The 12,724-nt window shown below is 37.8% G+C and overlaps 1 non-coding gene across 1 annotated transcript; it reads left to right on the top strand.

Moving 5' to 3' along the window:
* Positions 1-344: 344 nt before the first annotated feature.
* TRNAG-CCC lies at positions 345-415 on the top strand. The gene has a single exon. It is a non-coding gene; the product is annotated as a tRNA-Gly (tRNA).
* Positions 416-12,724: the final 12,309 nt, after the last annotated feature.

Below are 12,724 nucleotides of genomic sequence, written 5' to 3'. Positions count from 1 at the left end.
AAATCTTCTCTGCAGGTTTCCCTTATCATAAAATGTTTTCAATTTTGCTTGAGGTGAAACAATTTAGAGCCCAGCTTTAGACCACTGTGTCTTATATTACAGAATTTAAAAAGGGAAGACGGTTCTTAGAAAAGTGTGGCCTATGTCAAAAGTAGCTGTATTACACCAAAATGACTATTTCTACATTATTTCCAACCAATGGAAAGATAAATTTGATCATGATTTTCTTATAAATGATAACTAACGTATTTTGTGAATGCATTGGTGCAAATCAGATTTGATATCACCATATAAGATACTTTTGACATAGGCCACACTTTCTTAAGAACAGTCCTCCAATAGGGGCATTGGTGGTTCAGTGGTAGAATTCCTGCCTCCCATGTGGGAGACCTGGGTTCAATTCCCAGTCAATGCATCATGCTCTTGTTTGTTTTGGGGCTTCCCTGGTTGTTCAGACGGTAAAGAGTCTGCCTGCAGGGCAGGAGATCTGGGTTTGATACCTGAGTAGGGAAAATCCACTGGAGAAGGAAATGTCATCCCACTCCAGTATTCTTGCCTGGAGAATCCTATAGACGGAGGAGCCTCGCAGACTACAGTTCATGGGGTCACAAAGAGTCAGACACAACTGGGCGACTTCACTCTCTCTCTCCAAGGTGATAAGAGTAAGACTTTTCAGGTCCCAAATGATTTCTCTATTTTCTATAATTATTTGCAATGATATTTCAGCTATATTTGAGATGTAGCTGTCAAACTATAAAAATAGCCCCCTAGTCCACAACACAATATGCTGTCTTCAAATTAAAGATGGATACTCTATTTTAGAACACAAAAATTTCCATTTGTTGGGTTGCTATTCCATTCATCCAAAATGTCACAGAAAATTACCTACCAGAAGCTGAAATTCAGGTAAATAATTTGTGAAGCAATATATAAATTCATGAAAAGAAAGGAAATCCTTTGTACTGACAGACTTTGCAGGGAGCAGTAGTAGAAGGATTGGCTCCTCCTCCCCTGGGATCCTTGGTTTCCTTTGCCTAGAATCCTCTTTCTCCATATTTACATGGCTGCCTCCATGAGATGGTTAAATAGCATTGTCAACTCAAAAGACATGAATCTGAGCAAACTCTGGGAAGTAGTGTAGGACAGGGGAGCCTGGTTGCTGCAGCCCATGGGGTTGCAAAGAGTCGGACACAACTTAGCGACTGAACAACAACAACTCCATCTTATCTTGGGAACTCAGCTTAAAGATTACCCTACAATGATCGTTCTGATCACTTAATCTGAGTAGGTGCCCTACTATACAGTTGTTCACGTGGTCCTTATCACTAACTGGTATTCTTGGTTTCTGTTTAATGTCAATCTCCTTGCACTTGGAGGACATGAACTTTGTCATACTCACTCTGTAATCCTAGCATCTAGAATATCTACGGCAGGCATTATGGGTTGAATTGTATCCCCAGCCCCCCAAAATATGTCAATATTCTAACCCCCAACACCTCAGAATGACCTTCAAATAATTTGAAGACAGTTGTTACAGATGTAATTAGTTAAGATGAATTCATATGAAGTAGAGTGGGCCCTTAGACTAAAAACACTCTCTTATAAGGGAAAGGCATACAGAGAACACTATGTGAAGATCTAGACACATGGAGAAGATGGTGATATAAAGAAGGCAGAGATTGGAGCAGTGCTACTATAAACCAAGGGATACATGGGGGCTACCAAAAACTTGGAGCAGGCATCAGAAAGAACATGACACTACTAGCATCTCACCTCCCTTTTCAAGTGCTGGCAGCTGATATTCTACCCCTTTACCCAATGGCCAAAAAGGTGCCTTAAAAATGATACTAAAAACTGGAATTTTTACAGTAAAAACTTGTGTAGAAAACGGACTGAAGTGTATCATTCTATTGCAGTTCTCTGGTTTGGCTTAAAGTAATGTTGCTATAATTTCCATCAGAAATATTTGTAGGAGGGAAGATTTTTACCATAACTTTGTTCTAATGTTATTGTAAATTTCCATGCTTCAGCTAGCATTAGTTAATAATTTAAAAATGCATTATATATTTTTTTCTTTTTTGCAGCAATAAGAGCATACCTTTGGGACAATGGATGGCAAGGCATCAGAGTTGAACTGAAGCCAACTCTGGGTTTTTAAAGAAAAATTTTCATGACACTTTTAAGTGAGCAGATTCAAAAGACAGCATGAATCAGTCTCAAAATATTCTGGGTAATTAATTCCCAAAGTTTGCATGACCTAAACAGTAATAGCTCAAAAACACAAATTCAAAATGTATTCATTTTGAGTGATTGTTAGAGTGATTTTTCTTGTTGTTGTTGTTGTTGTTAGAGTGATTTTTAATGATTCTTTTTTTAAAAATCTGAAATCACTTGAAAACCAATTATATATATGCATGTATGTGTATGTGTTCAAAATCACCAGCATCTGTGAACTGAAAAGTTTTATTATGAGATCCTTAGAAAGGTTACTCCATTTATATATCCATTTATATCAAATATGAGCTTTCCTGGTAACTCAGCTGATAAAGAATATTCCTGCAATGCAAGAGACCCTGGTTTGATTCCTGGGTCAGGAAGTTCCCCTGGAGAAGAGATAGTTTACCCACTCCACTATTCTTGGGCTTCCCTGGTGGTTCAGATGGTAAAGAATCTGCCTGCAATGTGGGAAATACAGGTTTGATCCCTGGGTTTGGAAGATCCCCTGGAGGAAGACATAGCAACTCACTCCAGTATTCTTGCCTGGAGAATCCCAGAGAAGCCTGAGAAGACAGAGGAGCCTGGCAGGTTACAGTCCATGGGGTGGCAAAGAGTTGGGCATGACTGAGCAACAAAGCATAGCACATATCAAATATATCAGATAGGAAGCTAAATCATAAAAAGCATCTTCATTTATTCCTCGGTGCCACAAGAGCAATTTCTTTAAAGGCGGGCATATCACCCTATAACTGCAACTTTCTCTCAGTCTATTCCGGGCATAATACATAAGATTAAGTAAAAAAAGAAGCAAATGGATGTACTGAAAACAAAGATCTAGCTTTGTGGAGTCATGTGTAGGGTCTGAGAGCATTTCCTGTCTCATAGGAAACATTCACATCACGACTTGTCATCTGTACTGTCTAGCCCAGTGTCTCCTAACTTCCTGGAATAAAACCAAACTAAGCAAAGCAGTAAAAACGTCAATTTTTCTGTGTTTTGGAATTCCAAACTCTTATTACTAGAACACTAAATCTTTCAACCCTGCTGACTATTGTGCCATCCAAAATTAATAGTAGTTTTTAATGGTTTATTTTTTAATGTAATGCTTCTATCTACATCCCATAAATTATAACAACTTATTTTAATATTATTCTAAAATTCTGCAAAATATTGGCTTAGCATTCAAACAGACCTCTGCTTCTACTTTGGCAAATGACTTGAACAAAACTCATTCTCCCATAAATATTAATTAGGTTTTAGATGCTGGCAAATAACCAGAAAATGAGTAATAAAAAAGTCATACTTAGTTTATCCTGGGGATTTGCCATTCGTGTCTTCTACAATACTTGTTGGTTGAATGATTTCCAAATCTGATCTATATTCCAACTTTGCCTTTATAAGAAATCATCCCATATGGAAACAGGGTTATATTTTATCAACACCATCTCTACCAACCACCTGGCCATCAACACTTTTCAATTTGTAGAAAATTCAGCATTATCTGCCAAGTTGTCAAGATGTCAAAAGAGCATACTTCCATTGTAAGTGAATTTTAGGAACTCACATCAGGTGTGGGGAGCACTTCTATGCCACATGCTTTCACATTGCAGGGATTAGTAGGTTCTTATTTTCTGTTTGAAGCAAGCATTCATAGAGAGTACAAATTCATTCAGCCTAAGAAGAGACATTTCAGATTAACCAATCCGGAGTCTTTATTATACCAGTAAGGAAATAAAAGTGACTTACTAAGCCACTAAAATCCAGATTTTCTGACCGTCAAGGCCCAGCTCTTATTCATAGCTCTTTGAGGAAAAAGGAAACACAGAATTAACACCTACTGACTGTCATCCATGGGCCAGACACAGTGATAGCTGCCAGGCACTGTCATCTTTCAAAATAGAGTTTAAGGGTTAGGCTCCCAGTTTGATTTCTTCAGTGGGAAACTGGTTCCACCTCTTATGACCTGGTTATCTGATTCTTAGTTTCTTCATGTATAAAATGTGGTTCGTAAATGAACCTTTCTTACTGACAAAGACTAAATGAGATAGTAATTATCAAAGCCTTAATAGTGCTTGGCACATAAGTGAATATTGAGTAAAAAAGTATTGAATAAATTGAATATTGAGTTAAAAAAAAGAAGAAAAGAAACTTTGCATGTCATAGGGATAGGGAGGATAAAGCAAGTGAGAATAGATTTTATACCTATTTTACAAACGAGAAAAATTATAGTTGGGTAAAATTCAGTAATTTGCAAACAAATTGCAAAACCAGAATGTGAAGTTTCTTTCCATTTCAACCCAAACTTCCAGTTGGGTCTGCTATACCACAACCCCTTATAAGAAGGATAAGAGGATCAAGGAACTAGAAAGAGCACCGGGACCATCTGCTTAGAGAGCAGGCTGCTGTGCTTATGTGGTATTCTGAAAGCTTTCTGGCAACTTCCCAGCAACTCTAGTAACCTACGAAACTCTGAACTGGTGCTCTGCCCAAGTGGCAGAAGTCAATGAGAATATTCAGGTGACACAGTAAACATTAGTCCAGGTTAAAGTCTGGAATGTAACCTTGGCTTCCGTTAGCTAATCACCAGTTCATTCCCAAGGACAGGCCCTGCATGCACTCTCTTTCTGTCCAGCTACCTTACCCCATGCCCAGCGTGGCAAGAGCTTGCTGTGTCAGCTCTCCTCATGACGTGACCCAGGCAGGTCACCAACCTCTCCAGACTGGGTTAAGGACAGAATCACGGGCCACCCTGCCAACCACCTAACTCAGATTCTTGCAGAATGAGATCGTGAAAGATCTAATTTTTATGTAAACTTGTCACTGAGGTCAAGCTTGTATCAGAAAAAGAAAAAAAAGAGGTACAAATCCTGTAAGCATAGTCTCATTAATTTTCATGAAATGAATACAATCTCAAATCAATTAGCAAAGCAATCCAGTCCAGAAGACAACTCTTTGGACTACCTATTAGTCACTCTCTCCCAAGGGAACTACTATGTATTCTGACTTCTAGGATCATAGCTTACTTTTCCCTATTTTCGAAATTTATATAAATGGAACCTCATAGTGTGTGTTCTTTTGTATCTAGCTTCTCTGACTCAACAGAATGCGTGTGAAATGCATCCATGTTGTTGCATCTAGTTACAGTTTTTGTTCTCATTATTATATAACAGGGGGTCAACCTTCTGTTTTGTAAATAAAGTTTTACTGAAGCATGGCCAGGCTAATTATTTGTTTCCTCTCCCCCTCCTCCTCCTCCTTTCTCTTCTTCTTCTGATGGCCTAGCAGTGGTAAAGTTTTATTATGATTTTCTGAGCAAATATTAAGAGGAGAATATAATAGAATTTTATGAATGTTTTCCAAGCAATGAGTATGCTCAGTTGAATCACATTCTCTCAGAAATTGGCAGTACCTACCTGTATGAAGCTTGTTTAACTTATATGCAGAGTACATCATGGGGAACGCTGGGTTGGATGAAGCACAAGCTGGAATCAAGATTGCCTGGAGAAATATCAATAACCTCAGATATGCAGATGACACCACCCTAATGACAGAAAATGAAGAGGAACTAAAGGGCCTCTCGATGAAGGTGAAAAAGGAGAGTGAAAAAGCTGACTTAAAACTCCAGCATTCAAAAAACTAAGATCATGGCCTCTGGTCCCCTCACTTTATGGCAAATAGATGGGGAAACAATGGAAATAGTGACAGACTTTATTTTCTTGGGCTCCAAAATCACTGCAGATGGTGACTGCAGCCATGAAATTAAAAGACGCTTGCTCCTTGGAAGAAAATCTATGACAAACATAGACAGTGTATTAAAAAGTAGAGATATAACTTTGCCGACAAAGATCCATATAGTCAAACTATGGTTTTTCCAGTTGTCATGTACAGATGTGAGAGGTGGATCTTAAAGAAGGCTGGATGCTGAAGAATCAATGCTTTTGAATTCTGATGCTGGCGAACACTCTTGAGAGTTCCATGGACAGCAAGGAGATCAAACCAGTCAATCCTAAAGGAAATCAACCCCGAATATTCATTGGAAGGACTGATGCTAAAGCTGAAGTTCCAATACTTTGGCCACCTAATGCGAAGAGTCAGCTTATTAGAAAATACCCTAATACTAGGAAAGATTGAAGGCAGGAGGAGGAGATGACAGAGGATGAGACAGTTGGATGGCATCATTGATTCAAGGGACATGAGTTTGAGCTAACTCCAGGAGATGGTGAAGGGAAGCCTGGCATGCTGCAGTCCGTGGGGTCACAAAGAATCAGACATGGCTGAGCTACTGAACAGCAACAACATGTATGCAGATAGGTGAGATAGAAAAAATCTTAATACAGATAAACATTTGCAGTTGATTTTGGACTTGCTTTCAACCTCAATGAAGCAAACTGTATACTCCCCAAAACATTTCATTCTTTATATTAATGGACCCATATTATCAAAAATTATATCAATTATTATTTTGTTTATCATGTTATTAATTTAAAAATTGTGAAAACTATTTTCTTTCTTGTTATTATAAGTACCTACATCCAACATAATAGCCTTAGTTTTGCTTTTTCTGACCTTTACTCTGTAGCCCTTTACAGAAAAGGTTTGCTAATCTCTGCTTTAGATAGTTTTATTGTTGTTCTTTAGTTGCTAAGTTGTGTCCAACTCTTTTGGACTATAACTCACCACACTCTTATGTCTATGAGATTTTCCAGGCAAGAATACGGGAGTGGGTTGCCATTTCCTTCTCCAGGAGATCTTCTTGACCCAGGGATTGAACCTGCGTCTCCTTCTTGGCAGGCAGTTTCTTTACCACTCCACTTTAGACAGTGCCCTCTACTAAAAGCTAGAAGTACGCCCAGTAATTTCTTTCTCTTGTTTCTGAGTCTGGGATCATTTTTTCCAATAAAAAGAAGCACATATCTTTTCTCTTACAAAGAGAAAAGTTCTCTTATGTTCAACACAGAGAAATCAGGCAATAAATATAAATAGATCATAGATAAGGGGATATTATGATGAAAATAAGGTGATATGATAAAGATGGTGTGATAGAGTCATAGGGATGCAATTAGATGGAGTGGTCAGTTAAGGCATGACTGAGGAGGTACCTGGGAGTTAAGCCTGAATGATAAGAAGAGGTCAGATGGGCAAAGATCTTGGGGCTGACTGTGTAACACTGGGAATAGTATGTGCAGAAGTCTTAAGGCAGGAATGGATTTGGTGCTTGCGAGAGAAAATTTAAAAAGCCAGTGTAGCTAGACCAAGATAAAAGGTTAGGTGTAGGGAGAGAACTGATAGCACCCAGGCCAGGTCTCCTGTCTGCCTCCTGCATGGATCATAAAGACTTCAGACTGATTTCTTTCTGTCTTGTCTACACCTGCTTCCACACAACAATGCCAGAGTTTAGTTGTCTCAGAGACTGTTTGGCTGCCAAAGTTGAAAATATTTACTATCTGGCATCTTACATAAAAAAAGTTTGCTGACCCTTGCTCCATAGTATTCAATTGCCAGTATATCAATATTTCTTTATTCATTCTACTTTTGATGGGCATTTGGATTGTTTCTAGTTTTGAGTTAATACAAATAGTGTTGCTGTGAACCTTCCCATATATGTTTTTGGTAGTACATATACCTATTCCTATTGAATGTATGGCATGTGATTTTTTTTTTTTAAGCCTCTGATTGATTCTAATGTACAGACAGGTTTGGATATTTTTACTTTATAGATGTTTAAAGAGTTGAAACCCAAAGTGTGTAAACTGCGTTGCCCAAGGTCAAACAGATAGTATTTGGCAGACTTGAGACTTGAGAGATTGACAGACAAACCTCTGTTTCATGGAACATTTCTGTTTTTCCACTATAGTTCCTGTAATCTTTATCTTTAGAACATTAACTTACAAGGGCCTTTACTTATACGAGGTCCTTCACAAAGGTAACTCTTTTCTGCCACATCTGGTTGTACCTTTTTAAGAACAGGCATGATTATATAAATCACTTAACCTAGTCCTTCATTTTATAAATAAGTAAACTGAGGGCCAGGAATATTAATAATTTGCCCAAAATAGGCATTTGAATCTTGACTTTTATCATGTACTCTAAAATGATTTTGAACTTGCCGTTGCATTTGCACTTGTCTTTGCATGCGATAACATTCCAGTCAATTCATCAACAAAAGGAATATCTATTCACTCAACTATTTAAATTTACAGAAATATCTAAATTAAAACTAATGATTTATCCTTCCCCTTCCAGCTATACAGCCTCTCCCCTACTGGTAGATGATTCCTCTTAACAGTTTGTATTTTCACCATCTATATATGAACATACTAAAATTCATGTAACTTGTATGAGTCCACAACTTTGATGAGGAGAAATAAACAATTTTTCTTCAGCTCAAATTAATTTCTAGCTTGAGATTCCATCCCATCGGTTAGGTAGCCACTCAGTCTCAGTCATTTGGAATAGATTCCTTTTTCCTATAAATTGGCTAGCATTGCGGGGACAGAGAGAAGGTTATGCAGTACCAAGTAATCGAGTGGGAGGTAGCGTGTGTGCAGCATCTTCTTCTTGGTAACCATGGTAATACTGACACATCTTTCACCCTCTCTGGGCCTTGGCCACCGGTTCCCACAGACACATCAGCCCCTATTGTTAGACGCTGTCAGGAGTGTGGGTTTCTGGGCTGCGTCTGAGCCACGGCAATCTCTGCCAGCTTATCTGATGCCCTATAGCAATCTCCTTCGTGGGCTCTTGCCAGCCTCCCTGGCCTCCACCTGGAAGTCAAGGTCAGTTTCCTCTGGTCTTAGATCCCACCAGCCAAGCTGTAGGTTTCCACTGGCCCAGCTCTATCAAGGCATTTGGTTTTGGGCCCCTGTTTTCCAGGCTCACCTCCAATGCTCATTGCTTTCTTTCTAATACATTTTCATCTCTCCCCAAGCTGGGGCATCTACTTTCAAACTTTAATAAGAATCCTTGTAAGATGCTTTGTATATTTGCATTTTAATTTCTGTCAGATTGTCTTTTTTTAGTCAGGCAGTCGGAGACCCCTCTCTTTTCCAACCCCCAAATATCTGCAAGTTTGACTTTTTGGAAGCCAGTTGCTAGAATGATTCTTCTCTCTATTCATACCTCATTGGGAACAACAGACCTGGAGCAATTTAGGGGCTTGAATGGGGATAAGGGTAGACGGGTGTAAAGGGTGTACTATTGGAAGAAAAATAAACGGTTAATATCTCAAAATATCCCACTACAAAAATAGGCACATCTGGAAAATAATTATTTCAGTTTGCTCTTATTCTAAAATTGGTATTATACTTCAGACTGTAACTTTTACTTTTTCGCTGAATGTATCTTGGACAAATGCACACATACAGATATGCTTCATTATTTTCAATGGTTTCATAGTACAATTCAATTATCATCCTTGTTGATGGATATCCAGGTTGTTTTTGTTACTAGAAATAATGCTGAATGATAGTATTAACCAATATTTATTGGAGAAGGCAATGGCACCCCACTCCAGTCCTCTTGCCTGGAAAATCCCATGGAGGGAGGAGCCTGGTGGGCTGCAGTCCATGGGGTCGCGAAGAGTTGGACAGGACTGAGCGACTTCACTTTCACTTTTCACTTTTATGCATTGGAGAAAAAATGGCAACCCACTCCAGTGTTCTTGCCTGGAGAATCCCAGGGACAGGGGAGCCTGGTGGGCTGCCATCTATGGGGTCACACAGAGTTGGACAAGACTGAAGCGACTTAGCAGCAGTAGCATTATGGTCTTAAAATATAGTAGATGATGTTTTAAGCACTTAACATGCATCTTATCATTTACTCTTTATAAAAATTTCATGTGATATGATATATATTTTTTGTCTTCTTTTTCTGCAGATGAGAAAACTGATGCACATAGGATTGAATAACTTACAAGGTAAGTTATCAATGTGAATCCCAAGTCTAATTATGGAGGCCATGCTCTTAACCATCACACAATCCTGCCTTCCTCAATTAATAAGCACACTTGTATATATATTTATACACTTTATTTTTATTTCTGTCTGATAACTACCCAGAATTGAGATTATAGGTAAAGTCTTTGTGCATTTTTATATCTTGACAATTCCTGTCAGATTACTTTTGGAATGAAGCAATTTACAGAACCATTCCTAGTGTTCAACAGTATGGATTACCCCCAAGACTTAACTACAGTGGGTGTCAGTTCTTATCTAAAGTTATTTCATGCCGGTAGGAACACTGTGCCTCCACCTCAAGTGATGACCAGGTATTTCAATTTTCACTTTCTTGCCTACTAATGTGTATGTCAAACATCTTTTCTAAGGATTATTAGTCCTTTGTATTTCCTCTGCTGTGAATTGCCTGTTCACATCTGTCATTTTCTAATTAATTTGTAAAAGCTCTTCATGTATGAGGGGTATTAAGCTGCTATTTTATATGTGTTGTAAATATTTTCTCTTACAAGTTCCTCTCCTTTTGCTTTATACCACACAGTAGTTATACATGTTTATTTATTTGACTCTTTCATTTTATCCTTTATGAAATAATTGCATAGTACTCTATAGTATGAATTGCTTTTTCAAAAATAAAATGTTAATTTATTCTGTTCACTATCTTGCTGAAGAAAGCTTGTCTCATTCCATAGCTATACAAATGTTTTCCTGATTTTTCTTTTTTATGGTTTTACATGTTGTATGTCTAGTTCTTTAATATAGCTGGAGTTTACATTTGGATATTATGAATAGGAGTTGATACTATTTTCTTGCTAATAGCCAATTATCCCAATTCCATGTATCGTATGAACTTTGAATTGTTTGTATATTGCATATTACACTTCCTTCACCAGTGACTTCCACTCCCAGATACACTTGGATCTACTTCTAGACCTAATTCTTTCCTACTGATTTATCTTTTTTAATTTCAGTATCATTCCACTTTGATTTCAGTAACTGTAAAGTAAATTCAGATATCTGTTAAATGAAGTACACTCCCCCATTTCTAAAACAGAACTATAAAGTTTACTACATACTTTTCCTTCTTCAGATAGTTCATAATATCTCAGTAGACCAAGAGGCTACCTTAATATAAGTGGGTTTTTTTTCATGAATGAGGAAGTGCAGATTTTTCAGGCAAATGAAGCTCCCTATGTCACATGATCTGATATCCTTCAAATTTTGCTAATATTATCAATGAATTGACCTTGAATTTGAATTGGAATTCACATTTTATTTCAGTTTTAGACACTGTCTAAAGTCCAGACAATAGAGAAACTGGCCAATGAGGAAAAAAAAGCTAGGGAATTTTATGACTGATAAAGATCATTATTTTGTTTAAATGGAAATGATTAATTTAGCAATAATTTAACTGAAAAGTTGAATACTGTTACTCCTGTGATGCAATGTTTATTTTTAGTGTCCTTTCCCCTGCCCTCAATCTTTATCACTAATTTGTACCCAACTATAATTTTAAAAGGTTTTTATTCCAAGCTTCATTATGGATGTGAGAGAGTTGCAGTTTATGGGGTTTCTTTAAATGCCAAGATCTTAACTCATTTTCCATCAAATTCCATGGGTGAGTTGGTTCTTGTGAGTTTTGCCTAGGCTATTCTTATTTGTAAATGTAGCTCCATAGGCATATTTCTCTAGATGTAATATCTATGTTTAAGTAATCCAAATAGAACCACCCTGCATTAGCATATTACTAATTTATAACTGAAATTGGCACAACAATGATTCATGTTCTGTAATAGCCATTACTGCTTCCTACGAGCTTTGAAAACCTTATTTTAGGAAGAATTCTGTCTCAACATCCACCACAGTGGATTTTTGCCCTCATTTCCTTAGTATTTATTCTGGATGGTGTTTGTAAGATGACGAGGATCTATTTTGGTTGGGGACACTATTCTCTTCCCAGAGGAGGAAGTAAGAGACCCGGTCGCTTTGTCTCCAGCTCCAAAGCTATTAGACAGATCAGACAGGGCGCTCCGTCTGCCAGGCTCCAGGAAGGCTTCTCTCTTCTGATGGAACAGCTAAACAATTGTTACTATTTACAATGGGCCAAATGGAGAAGTATTCTTAGAACAATAAGAAAAGGGAAAGTCGGCCACCAGGCAGGAAAGAAGGCTTTCAAGCAACATCAAACCTAGAGAATGTGAATGTCTTTTAAATGTAAACAGTTTACCCATAGCACCTCTTCAAATAACAATACCAGAGGTGCTTGCAACGTGCCAGGCGCTTGACACACACTATTATCTCTAATCCCCTAACAACCACACCAGACAAGTATTAATCCAATCTGACACAGGAAGAAATCAAGGCCAAAGAGTTTGTAATAACTACTCCATGGCTGGTAAATGTTGGAATTCAACCCCAAACTTGTATCATATAGTTAATATATACCCTATCTTACCTATCTTGTTTGTAAATTAAAAAAATAGATGGAAGTTTACAGTTTTTAATAAGTGAATCTATATTCGTCTCACAAAAATCACAAGGTAGCAGTTAGGGCT

The sequence above is a fragment of the Cervus elaphus genome, chromosome 26, assembly GCF_910594005.1.
Source record: "Cervus elaphus chromosome 26, mCerEla1.1, whole genome shotgun sequence".
Classification (NCBI taxonomy): Eukaryota; Metazoa; Chordata; class Mammalia; order Artiodactyla; family Cervidae; genus Cervus; species Cervus elaphus.
Note: the sequence above shows the minus strand (reverse complement) of the source record. Positions and strands in the feature narration are given on the sequence as shown.